The sequence below is a fragment of the Leucopleurus acutus genome (genome assembly GCF_964270905.1).
Source record: "Leucopleurus acutus genome assembly, chromosome: 4".
Taxonomy (NCBI): domain Eukaryota; kingdom Metazoa; phylum Chordata; class Mammalia; order Artiodactyla; family Delphinidae; genus Leucopleurus; species Leucopleurus acutus.
Genome location: NC_139146.1, coordinates 131,614,046 through 131,629,027, shown reverse-complemented (window position 1 = coordinate 131,629,027; position 14,982 = coordinate 131,614,046). Strand labels below are relative to the sequence as shown.

The 14,982-nt window shown below is 40.5% G+C and overlaps 1 protein-coding gene across 1 annotated transcript in view; it reads right to left on the bottom strand.

Annotated features, from left to right (window-relative positions):
* The window catches only part of TTC29 (tetratricopeptide repeat domain 29), a gene marked incomplete at its 5' end in the record, with an annotated part of 250,735 nt that overhangs the window by 139,743 nt on the left and 96,010 nt on the right, over positions 1-14,982 (bottom strand). The window lies entirely within an intron of this gene.

Here is a 14,982-nt window from a genome sequence, read left to right as displayed (position 1 = left end):
TGGCTATTGTAAATAGTGCTGCTATGAACATTGAGGTACATGTATCTTTTTGAATTAGACTTTTCATCTTTTCCGGATAGAGATATATCCCTACTCTTAAAGACCTTACTATCTAAGGCAATAAGACATACAGATGCAGAAACTATATAGTGCTATAAGCCTGCATAAAGAGCTAAAAATTTTTTTAACTCATTCAACAAATACTGAGTGTTTTCTATGGGCCAAGCTTTGTTCTAGGTGCTAATGATATAGCAGCGAATCCCTGGCCCCCATGCAGTCTACATTGTATTTAGGTGATGGGGAGATAATTTGTAATTAAATAAATAAATGAATAAATCTCAAATAGTAATAAGAGCAATGAAGAAAATACAATGGGGAAAGGCTTCCTATAGAAAGGGAAACAATCTGCATTTTAAAGGAATGATAGAATTGGGTCCCTCCTGGAGCTTAAGCCAAGGACTGGAGACAGGAATGGGTGATACAATGAGGAAAAAAAGCTTTCCCAGGTACATAGTAGCAACAATGACCAATAGAAAAGTTTGCTTTAAGGTTCCTGCATAGAATGTTTTTTCTAGTAACATCCACTAACTAATCACAGTTTTAACTGATGGTATGAAGTGACAAACTTTCAAGCTGCAATTTATCTTTCTGATGACAAAGAAAGAATTTGACTATTGTTTTGAAGGTAAGGCAGGTCCTTCACTTTCATCCTTTATTCTACATGTACATAAAAGCAGTCTTTTGCAGGACATTTTTATTCATAGTTTTTGTCTTTTCTGCTTTCTAGGCAGCTCAACGTGTTTGGTGAAAAATGCCACATGTAAGGTGGTGCAGTTGGCTGCCTTGTTTCCCAACATTCCAAGTTTTCCACATTTTATGCAGAGTTATTCTCATGCCTAGGAAAAGGAGAGGAAATACTTTTATTTCTCCTTCAGGCATAGCACAGAGCACGAACAACTCAAACTAATACAGATCAGTGACGTGAAGTTTAAATGGGTCTCTGCGCTCTGGCTGGTGACCCGAACTGCCATTGTTTCTGTAGGAAAATAACCCATGGAAAATATCATATAAAATAAGTTACAGCATCTAGCCTATTTGAGATGGAAATTTTGTCGTTTTTGAAAATTTTCTGTAAACTCCAATTCTACTTTTATTTCATATTTTTCGTATTTTTTTCTATGTAAATTCCTTTCTCCACTTACTACCCTCCTCCCATGGCTCTCTTCCTTTGTTAATTTAATACTTGAAATCAGTAGGGACCCCTACTCTGAGGGCATAGACCAGGCTTTGGAAGGGCCTTATGGGAAAATTAATCAAATCTCCCTCTGGGTGTTCAAAGTTTCTCCAAATATCGTAGGCTTTTGATTCAGGCAGGCTCACTACCGAGCTGAGTGACATATGTCAAGTGATTTAATGTCTGTGAGTTTATTTCCTCGGGTGTAAAATGAAAATGAGTAAAGTCTACCTTGAAATGATGTTATAAGTTTCCACTAAGATGAGGAATTTAAAAGTACTTACCAAGGATTTGAATGAAGCAAGTGCTTAGTTTCCCCGAGTGCTTATCTAACCATCTAACCTATTGGTTCTCACATGGGGGCGATTTTGCCTCCTGGGGATACTTGGGAATGTCTGGAGACATTTTAGGTTGTCGTCATTGGGAGAAGCCAGGGATGCTGCCCAATAGCCTACAATTCACACAATATCCCCCCCATAAAAAAGAATGATCCAGCTCCAAATGTGAATAGCGTTGCTGTTAAGAAATCCTCATGGGGCCTCCCGGGTGGCGCAGTGGTTGAGAGTCCGCCTGCCGATGCAGGGGACGCGGGTTCGTTCCCCGGTCCGGGAGGATCCCACATGCCGCGGAGTGGCTGGGCCCGTGAGCCATGGCCGCTGAGCCTGCGCGTCCGGAGCCTGTGCTCCGCAACGGGAGGGGCCACAGCAGTGAGAGGCCCGCGTACCGCAAAAAAAAAAAAAAAAGAAATCCTCATGAAGCCTTTTCTTGAACAATTTTCCTGATGGGAAACTATCCTCTTGTGAGACCACTCAATCATTGGAGAGTTATGTGAAAAATCTATTGGTTAAGTGGAAGCAAAATCTGTAACTCTGCCTGCTAGCCAAGGTTGTGTTTTGTGGGACAAGATGAGTGCATCCTTCCTCCATGTGACAGCTCTTCCAATACTGAAAGAAAGCTGTTTTTCCTCCTCAAAGCATCCAAACTTATAGAGGCATCCAGGATGCTCTGAAACATGTGAGAATGAAACTCCAGCAGCTGCACTACATTTGAACGTTTTATTTCTAATTTTGTCTACAAGTCTAAGAGTTCTAGAAGAGTTTAAATAAAGCCACCTGGACCAAAATACATCTATAAAACCATAAGGGGCATCCCTCGGACTTATCTGTAAATAAGTTATGAGTCCATTGCCTAGGGTGCGTTTTTTATCTCTTTCTTCCTTGCCCACCATAAAAAGGCAGCAGAGCTAACACTTTGTTATACAATCCCTACACAAACCCCAAACTGTGCCATTTCATAACAAAGGTTCAGCACTGAGCTCAATACAGTGCATTACTTTGAGGAGGAAAAGGCAATGATACAGATTTATTCTTGTGAAATAAGAAATATAGAAATAAAAAAATCAAGTTTGCCATCTTGAGCTTGAAATCATTGTCAAATCTTATCGGAAATACATTTATTCTGATTTCTGGCAATCTAACCCCCTTTAGCCATTTCACAGTTGGTGAGCAGAAAGGATGTTTCTGCCTCATTTACAGCGTCTGAACATGATTCAGACAATCAACTGCAACATTAGTCAAAGAAATCAGTGGCTAATGATTTCTGACAAGCCCTGCAGTAACAGGCTGAGGACCAGACTGGGTAGCAACAGCATTCAGAGCATTTTACTAGAGCCAGGAATAGGCAATGGGAGAAGATGATAGAAACGGGTAAACAGAACTGGTTTCCCATCACTTAAAGGCTCTTATACGCTTTCTGTGAAGGCATAGTATCTGACATGTGATAAATACAGTAATCTTTTGCTACAAATATGTTATATTGAATGAACACTGAGGACAGTGAAGTGTGCAGCTCTGCAAACAATAACACATGAAAGTAGTTATATATTTTGCATTCTGCTGAAACTATATCCTTAAGTTAGGAGTAGTCTTGCCTTGCTATTTACACTGATCATTGGGACAGTGTACTCTTTCTCCCTGAAATGCATTACTCATCATTTGGACTGTTTACATCACCTGACACATAAAGTGAGGGCTGAATAGTCCAGCGCAGAAAGAACTGAGTGTTAAAAGATATGAGCTCTCACTTCTCTTTTGCCATGAGCTCAGGGTGTGACCTCGGACAGGTCACTTGGTTAACTTGAGCTTCAGTTTTGAAGACTGAAAGACAAAGGGGCAGGACCAAATGATCTAGAATTCTCCCTTCCAAAAATATGATTTTGATTTTAGACTCTACATGGCTATATTTACTAATTGAAGATATGCCCTAATTATTTTCAATCGTTTATCTTTGGCTTTAAAAATCCCTGATGAATTTATTTTATGTTTAAAAATACTTTTTAAAACATGAGAAACAAAATGATGAGTCATTTCATTCAGTTGAAATTTTATTTTCAGCCTTCCCCCTCATTTGAAAAAGCTTGCATATTCTTAATGAACTGCTTTAAAAAAATGTCCCTACCATGCAATAGGTGATAACAAGGAGAGCTAAATCTACAAAGCTTTTGGTTCATATTAAATACCAATTGTTACAAATGCAATGATCTGTGCTCTTCAAAAATAGCAATTTTTTTACAGCCTGAAATATTTAAAAATGTGATGAAAATTCAAGGTTATCCTTAAATTCATAAACTAAATTAGAACTGCTAGTTAATCTCTCACACAGTAGGAGTTTACATTGTATTTTCAAAAGCTGTAAGGATAGAAATATATCTCAAAAATTTCCAAGAATTTTCTTTCAGCAAAAACTCTCTCTCTACACATTCAATATAGAGATGCCTCTCAAACCCCAAAACAATGAAATAGAATTCCACTTACAGTTAAAAACAAAGTTTCCTCAGTAGTAAATTGGAACATCTTGCTTAATACTGCCATTTTCTAAATTGGTCATTATACTTGTATACTATGTTAACAAGGGACATATTCATGAAGAATTTCTATTCTAATTCTCGACTATTTTCTATACTTTGAATCAGAAAGCATGCAAACATTTATCCTGTGCAGCCCAATCATGGTGTGAGTTATATTTACAGGTCCTTGAAAAGAAAATTTCCCTGCCCTTAATCTCCTGCAAGGGAAATCCATAGGAGGTTTTGCTTTATATTTTGTTAGAAGGCCGGTGCCCAAAGGCAGTTCGGTCATCTGTGCAGTGGTCTGGCATGAAAATATTCAGTGGAAGAGTAGAGTGATTAGTTAGTTCAATCACGTTCTCTTAGGAAATCCAGACCCGTTGAGGAGTTGGTAATGGCAAAAGAGAGAAGGTGCTCAAAGACCACCAAGAGCGTGATCAAGTTATGTCAACAGAGTGGGTCAGACTGACGGCTACTGCTGAGGAGATAATAGGGAAACTCAGCCCCTCTTCTCCCAGGGCTCCTCCAGTTCCCAGGAGTCTTTCAGTTTATGAAGCCCAACTGTCTGCTCATCCTGGGTACTCATGGGCCATGATCTCCCTCATGGCCACAGGAATCTTTGCAATCAATCCCCTTGCCTGAGGTAATCTGAATGAATCTCTTTCTTGCACCCAAAGAAAAAAACGGAGAAGTTTTAGCTCTAGAGGGCCCTTTTATTCTGCCTTGAATCCCAAGTTTCATCCTTGATACAAAAAGGAAGATTTAGGATATAGAAATCTTTTTTTTTTTTTTCACGAAAACCTAACTTGGTAGATATTGCCTTGCTCTGAACCAAAAAACAAAATAAAAGCCCCTAAAACCGAACCAAAAAAACCCATTTGAACTTGAAATTCCAAATTGAACATTGACTTTATTCTCTATTGTACCCACTGATGCAATGCACGCAATTGATTCTCTGGATTGAGAGTTATGAGGCAACAAAACTTGGGGGACAGTTTTTAAAAATTAGTTTAGCATCTTAAAAAATATTATTTCAATTACACTTCTTATTCAAAAATCCTCAGTATTTGCCAAGAAAAAAAAATAGGGCCTTCTAACAAAATATAAATATTTCTTCAAGGGAGAAATAAAAGGGTTCTCTAGAGCTAAAGTGGCAAGGACGTAACTTCAAGCCTTTTCCCCTTCCATGTTTGTCAGTGAAAGACAATACGGGTGGATTCCTTCTATGGCGAGAGACACAGGTTATATAAAATGATTAGAGATCTCATTGTCAGAAAAGATTTGGGGGGAAAAGGTTTGCATAGTTTTTTAAACTAAGAAAGTCTCCAATTCCACTTGATTATGTTTATGGGAGGATGAAAAGTGAGTGTGACGAGTGACTCTATTACGCCTATGATAACATTATCAGTAATTTCAGTTCTCTGTTACTTATGGAGACTAAAGATGGTGATGGCAAACGGGATCAAATGAAGCGCCAGTCAAATCTAATCTGACCAAACATGTATGGTCACTTTGTCCATGCAGAAACGGCAACAATTATGGCTTGCTGGAATGGGCAGGACTCTGGGAACCTCCCTCTAGCCACATAGACCTCCCACTGTCAGGAATAAACTCAGTTCTCTCCACTTCCACGCCCCTCTGCCTGCATTGCTCTTTCTTATTTCACGCCCGGCTCCTCCAGTGCCTGTCCCGCGCTCCCCAGGCCTCCACCACACCGACCACTTCTCTGTGCTGTTCCACCGCTTAGCAAAGCACCGCATGTATCTGCTTAATAATATTTATCTCTCTCCAATTAGATCGTAGCTGCCACGAGATCAGGAACCACATGTGTTTTGCTCTCCATTGCACCCCTAGCTCCTAGTCTTACGTTAACATAGAATATTGTTGAATGAATATGGTAGAGCTTTTGGAAGGTGCTGGTGGTAAAGTACCTGCAGAAGCATTAATGTGGATATAATGAGCTGTTGTATTACATAATATACTATTATATATAACTATTTATTTGGCTTAAAGGAAATTAAGCTCATAAATCAAGTATTATATAATATTATTACATATAATGTATGTTAGAGCTTGTTATATATTAATTATACTACATAATGTTTTGCATTATATCTCAATAAAGGAAAAAAGATGGCACTTTAAAACTATGGCAACTGGAAAGTATGTGAACATTTTCAGTTAACAGCCATCCTAGAGAGTTCAAGTACCAGCAAACAAGCCAGATTCCTAAAGGAAGACATAAATGACACTTTTTGGGGGAGGGGCCGCGCCGCGTGGCTTGCGGGATCTTAGTTCCAGGGCCACGGCAGTGAAAGTGTGGAGTCCTAACCACTGGACTGCCAGGGAAGTGCCTAAATGACATTTTAAAATGACATAAGAACCCCCCCCCCCATCTAAATGTGTGCCTGTTTCATCCAGTCACATTCCCAAATAAATAGCTTTCCCCCATTACGAGCCCATGTGGCATTATGCTCAGTGAGTACATGCAGATCAGAGGTTGAAATTATGTTAGATTCGTCATGGCATCTTGAGCAGTAATTCTTCCTGTCTTTGGAAGAAATATAAAAGAGTTTTTTTCTCTCTTTTAATCTAGAATGGTGAGCAACTACAGTTTCTACCTTCACAAGCAACAAGTTAATACGGAGAGTGAAAAGCCACTAGCTCGGCAACACACCAAGCTCCTCCACTTCTCGTGAAATGGCCACTTAGCAACCTCCTCCCATTGGACCATTTTGCACAAAACGGTTTCTGGTTCCGCAGGGAAGGATCAAGGAGGGTTCTATACTAGCGAGTGACGATCTAGAAGGTTTTAATAAACACTAATCCTGTGAAAATTTCTATATTTCTGCATGAACCAATTACCACTAGGAGATGTGTCTTTCCCCTGGCGGTAAAGCCATCATCTATTCATAATCCCTCTTACTAGATTTCTTCCTCATTTAAGGCAGGATTCAATAAAATTTCATTTTGTTTCCCCCTTCTCAGAAATCCATAAAAGCCTTGAAAAACATTTTGAGCATATTGTGTCTGTACAATTTGATATCCTTTCCACCACAGGCCATTATTCTGGTAAACTCGGTAAACCCTAATTTAGGTCCACGATGTAATGCTTTCATAACTGGCTGCGCGAAAATGTTTCTTTAAAATAAAACATGGTAGGAAAGTCTTCCTCTGAAGGCTTGAACACAGAGGAAGTGTCATCTATTACCCTTTCACCATGATAGACGAGACAAGAAAACAATTTATGAGTCATTTCCATTCTGACAGATGTGACAATGACGGGAAATGCGAAGCCTGCCAAGAGCTTTTATCAAGTAGGTTATAACGACGACTAATAAGTGTAAATAATAAATCGCTGGAATCTTAGGGGAAATGCTGGCAATATGAAACGGTTTTGGGTACTTCGGATGGGGCTCTGCTTCTCTTGGAATTCCCTGCCTTCCCAGTAGAGTTTTGGCCTGACAATAAACAACAGTTTAGTACTTTATCTAATCCTAGCCAGGAGGTGAGTTCAACAGCAAGCTTTTGCAGATGTTCACATCCAATAATCTATCCATAATTGATGAAACAGGGAGGTCAGATGTAATGGCTGCTACTATTCCAGCAACAAATAAATGGTTATTGACAAAACAAGCCAGCGTGGCACAGAGCGCGGAGCAGTGACAGGCGGGTGACAGGGCTGAGCAGAGGCAGGGAGGACGCCAGGATTCCTCAGCAAGCCGAGAGGCAGTAGGGCACACTGACACACAAGCAGATGCAGGGGACTTGAAAAGGAAAAGGGAGGTTGCTGAAGTACAAAAAGAAAAAAAGGGGAGACATTTGGAGGCAGAGAAGAAAAGGATGGTGGCCCAGGGTAAGGCTGGGGACCCAGGTAAGTACAAATGCGTGCGGTTCAGAAATACCTTTGAATGCGTGCACCGTGATGCAGCCGTCTGGTGGCTGCTTTCATCACCGGCGTGTCTTTGCTCACATCGCTGGCTGTCACACTGTGCCGCCCAGGTGACTCTACCACCAAAGTGTATGCGTGGGACGCTTTGGTGTCCAAACCTCCCACTGAGGGATATTCATTGACATTCCATTTAACACTGCAGATACCGGTTTTTCTTCCGTATATATTAAAAAAATTCTAGGAAAATCATGTGTGCAATTTAAACCATATTTTTAGATAAGCCAAAGATGCATAATTTTGTGGCTGGAAAATTTCTCAAGACTGAGACTAACTCTGAAATACATGCTGCTTAAAATCAAATTTACCGCAAAGGAATGGGAGTGGAAGGCAAAGTTTTCTTTAATAATGAAAAACAAACATGGCACTCTAGAACCTCAACCTAGGCAAAGAGTATAAGAAATGCATTAATCGAGTATACTTTTATTGACTGAATAAAATTCAAGATAGTTAAACGTAAATAAACAGCTGAAATCCTACATTTCTCTTCCAGTGCTAAAAAACAATGTTCTTTTTACACAGTTTACTATGTAGTATTATAAGATGAAGAATGGTAGAATGAAATGGTAGTTATTATTGCTATAGGTAGTTGTAAAGAGGCTTGGGACAGAGATGTTTGAAATATTAATATTCCGAAAATCACTTAAATCAATTTAACACTATTTAGTGGTTTATTTAGAAGTGTGATTTATTTTATACTTTGCAACCAATGCCTTTGATCAGCTCTGAAATAACATATGAGCTGAAAATAAAATGGTAAAACAAATTGCTGCTTACATTCTATAGTAAGCTTTAGGCTTTATAGGCTAAACTAGAAAATTTCCATTATATTTGGCATTTTCAAATTATTTATCAATACTTAGAAACGGAGAATTAATAGAGCCAAAAAGATAATTTCTGTAATAACGTGCTAGTTACTCTGCTCCCTGAGCTCTTCCGTCTGCCCTGCTGGGGGTCCGCCCAGTTAGCAACTTCGACCTACCCTAGTCTCCGGGACCATCTCTGCCCCTGGTCTACCAGGGCAGAAGCTTGGTATCACATTAGTTTGCCGCAGATTATATTCTGATTTTAACCTTTGTTAAAAGTGACCAGGCTCAGGCTTCCCTGGTGGCGCAGTGGTTAAGAATCCGCCTGCCAATGCAGGGGACATGGGTTCAAGCCCTGGTCTGGGAAGATCCCACATGCCGTGGAGCAACTAAGCCCATGCACCACAACTACCAAGCCTGCGCTCCTAGAGCCTGCCAGCCACAACTACTGAGCCCACGTGCCACAACTTCTGAGCCCGCGTGCCTAGAGCCCGTGCTCGGCAACAAGAGAAGCCACCGCAATAAGAAGCCCGCGCATCAAAGCAAAGAGTAGCCCCCACTCACCGCAGCTAGAGAAAGCCCGTGTGCAGCAACGAAGACCCAATGCAGCCAAAAATAAATTAAAAAAAAAAAAAAAAGTGACCAGGCTCTTGCTGGGTGCCTTGAGACCAAGGCCCCAACATGTATCCAGCCTTTGGAGCTGCATCCCTTATTCTTCTTGCTTGAATCTCTGTCTTGGTACTTGGTATGTGATTGGGTCCCTACTTACTGTGAGTCTGGAGACCTACCTTACCACCATCAATGTGCTCCCACCACAGGTCCCATTCTTGAACCCCAGTCCCTGTGACTTGGTGCTTGTCACTTGCCAATGGTGGTCACTACCATTAATTGAGCAAAAACGACCTATGCAGAGTGTTTTATATTCTTGGTACATTTACTCTTCACAGAGCTCTTTGAGATAAATATTAACATTCCTATTGCACAAACGAGAAACACGAAGCACAGAGAGGCTGAGTAACTCTCTCTGGTGCCCACAGTCCTAGAGCTGGAGGAGGAGAAAGGATTTGGACTGGGTTTATTGGACTTCGAATCCTACTTGTTTTCTTCTAGAGCACTGTGATATGCCTACTGCAGGGTGACCCTGAGGGTGGCTGTGCTGATGGAGACCTCACAGCTTACTGCCTCCTGGTGCCTTTCCCGGAAGGTACTCTCCACTTACCTACAGGGCTACCCACTGCCTGGTGTCCGATGTTCTAGATGTTAACCTCATGCTGGTCTGGTTTCAGGTTTGCCTATTACCAGCTGCTACTTTTTTCACCACATGGCCTAATGATAATAACTGATGATAGCAGGAGTATTTCTTATGTCATTCCTCTGCCTGCATGACCCCCTTTTCACCCAGACAAAAAACACATCTCATTATAATGGGATGCCTTCCGTGATCCCACCCCTCATCTCTCCAACTTCGGCTCCTGTTACTTTGCTCTCCTTTTGCTTCTTTTCAGCTTTCCTGGCCCCAAGCCTCTGAGGCACATTGCTGCCTCGGGGCTCTGACCTTGACCATCGCCCCTGCTTGGAATGTACTTCCCTCATCTGCACGACTAACTCTTTCATCTGCTTCAGTCTTCCAGCAAAGTCAACTTCTCCACAACGCCTTCCTTCTCTGATCATCTGTTTAAAATTCCTCCCACCCACCACTTGCTTTGGCATTCCTGAATCATTCCTTTGTATTTTTTTCTTTATTTCTCTATCGCTTATGATTGTCTAACAAACTATCAACTGCTGTCATAACTCAACTGTTCATTATGTTTCATCTTCGTTGTCCATCTTTCTCCAATGGGATGGAAGCCCATGAGGACAAAGGTCTTTGTCTGTTTTGCTGTTGATGTATTCCAAGTGTCTAGAGCAGGATTTGGCAATAGGTGCTCCAAAACTATTTGTTGAGTAAGTAAGTCATAGATTACTCTTAAGACTACACATATTAACTAATTTAATCTCCCTGACACCCACAGGTAGGCATTATTATTATTATTACATTTTTTTTAAAGGTGAGAAAACTGAGGCACATAGAGGTGAAGCCACTGGGCCAAGGTCATATAAGTGGTAAGTGATTAAGGAAAGATTTGGACCCAAGCCATCTGATTTCAGAGACAGCACTTTTATCTGGTCCTCTCTCCCACCTCAGTGCCACGATGCTGCCTGCAGTCTGCCACCATGCAGACCAGCTCCAAGTTCTGGTTCCTTTTGGTACTACCCGTCCTACTGTCAACCAAGATTACAACAATGGTGTCCTGCAACAATGTTGTTAAGGAAATTGAACAGGGTTTAATGACTTGTCCAAGGCCAAAGAGCCTGTTAACAAAACCACAACTAGAACTCAGGATGTCTGACTCCCAGTTTGGTGGTCTCTCTAGTACTTTCAAAACCAATTTTGAAGATCATAATGATTGCCTGGATAGTACTTTTCCATTCCCACATAATCTATTACAATAAACAATTAAAAAGTAATTTTTGCCTTGCAAGCTTGTGACAAACATTAGTAATTATTTACATAATATTTTAAAGTGAAAATGTTTATTTTGGTAATATCTGTGATATTATAACATATAAAAATGAACATCATAAACAGTCACTCTGCTGTAAGCTAATATAAGCTCATAGGGAAAATGAATATGTTTAATTAAATTTAGGAAAAATGTATAGTTAAATCATTTGCAGTACAATAATAAGGACCAATAGACCATTATCTCGTTACTATTCCAATGGAATTTTCAGCTACATGCTATATTAATAAATATCATCTTCATTTTACAAAGTGGGATGCTAAGAGATTTGTCTATGATGTGGTAAGTCAGCGATGGCAGCAGGAATAACATAATCCTTGCACTAACCCAGCAAATCATTCTTTTACTATTCCATACTATGCACCAGCATTTATTGAGGGAGTGCAGTATGCCAGGCATAGATCTAAGTACTTTCTACATATGAACCTATTCAACCTTCACAACCACCCTATGTGTATCTATCAGTACCTAACTGGTACTAACATAATCCTTATGCTGCAAGTGAGAAACGGAGGCACAAGAGAGGTTAAGTAACTCACCCAAGGTCACAGGATTAGAAGTGGCAGGACCAAGATTTGGAATCAGGCGATGTGACTCCAGGGGCCGCGCTCTTAACCATGACATCATACTGTGATAATGGTTAAGACAGTAACAGAGAGATTTGAAATGTACAGGAAGGACCTATCTCCCTCCCCCAGTTTATTTTAACCAAAAGTGACAAACATTCTGCTCTACCAGATTTTTCAACTGAAAATCTAACAAATTATACTTTTTATGCTCTTTCCCTTGCATTTACTAAGAGTTGCTGGTAGATAGCAAATTTGTATCACTAGAAAGAAGAGACCAGGGGACATAGGAATAATGTGTTGAACACACCGCTTTTGAAAAGGAACTCTACTACTTTTTTTTTTCTTTTTACAGGTGTATTAACTCTAGCGCTGCTACATAGTTCATCGTCAGCAAAACATCCAGAGAAAACAAGGCAAATTCAGCTAAGCAGGTAAGTCATAACCAACGAGGAATCTATGGTACGCCATTATCTATGCCAATGGAGCGTAAGAGGGAGATGGGAAATGAAAATGAGAGGTGAGAATTCCTGGCGTCTCTTTCTCTGGAGAAGCTACAAAGCAGTGGGTCACTCTTAGCCTGATGCCACTTGACACTCCCACGTCCTGTGCCCTCTCACTCTCTTCCCCCAATTCTGTGCTGATCCTGAACTGGCCTGGCAGCAGGGAGGTGATTTTTCTTTTTAGGCATCAAGTGTTATTCAATAATAATTTCTACTGGACAAGAATAACAAAGTGTTATTTATGCCAATAAGTAGTTCATTAAGCAGAACAGATGAGAATATTTTTTAAAATGTACATGAGAAATCTGTGATGAGACTTAACAAAGGAGTTAAACAAAGGAGTTTAAAATCATCTTACTGGGGCTTCCCTGGTGGCGCAGTGGTTGAGAGTCCGCCTGCCGATGCAGGGGACACGGGTTCGTGCCCCAGTCCAGGAAGATCCCACATGCCGCGGAGCGGCTGGGCCCGTGAGCCATGGCCGCTGAGCCTGCGCGTCCGGAACCTGTGCTGCGCAACGGGAGAGGCCACAACAGTGAGAGGCCTGCGTACCGCAAAAACAAAACAAAACAAAACATCTTACTGACGACTTCGTCAGTTGCAACAGCATTAGCAGTTAGGGGCGTAGCTGACTCCTCAGTCTTGGCTCTGCGTTTGCTAGCTTTGTGATCTCCATGGGGAGGTCACTTAGTCTAAGTCTCAGCCTTCTTCATCTGTGAAACGGGAGTAAATAGAAAATACTAGTAATATCTGCCTCTTAGGGTTCTTGTGAGTATTAAATGAGATAAAGGTTTGGGTACAGTTCTAGACACACAACACACAAAGACACATCAGTTGTTATTGTTCAGGATGATGCTGTTCTATCAGTTAGGGCTCATTTGATTTCATGGGACAAAAACCACCCCAATCTAATTTGGGCCAAAGGGGAAACTAAGGACTCAAATGCCACTAGGAATTGTTCTCTCCATTTCTTATCTTGGTTTTTCCTCTGCGTATTAGCTTTATTCTCTCAGCGCACCATCCTCCATGGCTCTAGAAGCTCCCAGCCTCACCACAGAGGACTGGCTCTGATTTAAATAAACAAAATTATCAGGTAAGCAATCTGATTGGCTTAGCTCATTTCAGGACCCTCTCCTAGAGATTCGCTGGGGTGAGATGTAATAGCGGTGGTGATATCTGTAACCCAACGTTAGAAACAAGACCGTAGCCCGCAGAGAAGTGAGATGTAATAGCGGTGGTGATATCTGTAACCCAACGTTAGAAACAAGACCGTAGTCCGCAGAGAAGTGGCGGTGGGAATGGTGTGATGCTCTGGGAAGACAGAGACAACAGATGTCCTCCAAATGGCTCTTAAAAATTCCTCTGTGTAGCTGCTTCTCCTCCTGTGGCTTTATCTCAGTTAACAGTACCATCGTACTTTGGATTACTTGAACAAAAAACTCCAGATTCATCTTGGTCTCCATCCTGTCTCCTTACTTTCATCTACCCAGCCAGAAAAACTGTAAAGTTGTGAAATGTCTGTCAAATGTGTCTGTTAGGAGCTACACCACCACCATCCGAGTTTGACACCCCAGCATGACTGGAAAGCATTTTCGGCCCTCCCAGGCCTTCACTTGTGTTGTCTCCTCTCCACTGAGGGGACAGCTGCCCTTTACCTTGAAAAGTTCAATTCAAATGTCTTTGCCTCCATCTCGAAATAAGACAAAGTTTCCCTGTTGCTTCTCTAGCTCTTGGTTCCTGTTAAAGTATGGCACAAGTATGTGTTAGGTGCCTAGTTCCTGTACAGACAATTCAGTCTTGCAGCATAATAAGAATCTACTTGAGCATGAGGAAATGGCTCAGATCTGTTATTCAAAAATGTGCACCAAACTTAAATTTAAAACAAATCATCACTATATATAAAATAGATAAACAACAAGGTCCTACTGTATGGCACTATATGAATATGGGAACTGTATTGTAATAACCTATAATGGAAAAGAATCTGAAAAAGAATAGATATATGCACATATATATGTATAACTGATTCATTCTGCTGTACACCTGAAACTAACACAACACTGTAAATCAACTACACTTCAATAAATAAATAAACACATAAAATAGTCCATCATCAACATAGTAGTTACTATTCTTGTTTACATGGACTTTGGCCAGATTTACTCAGGATACCAAAAGGCATAGGGCTGTAGTTTTCTCCCTATTTTATTGTTTTTGCTTTATAATTTATATGATTGTCTTTTCACTTTATCAGGTCATCTTTATATGTCCTTTATTAGTTGTCAAGCATTTAATAACTTTCTCTAATGTTTTGGGATAAGATGAGCTGCAGAAATGGCTAACTGCTACTATCAATCCTGTGTAGAAGATTTTTACTATGAAAACAGTCTATATAAAACCTACTGAAAACATTAATTAAGGTCTTTAAATTTTAATGGAATGGAAAAATAATAGCTTACTTTTTCTTATTACAAAATCAATATATGTTAATTGTTAGAAATTTTGAGGAATACAGACC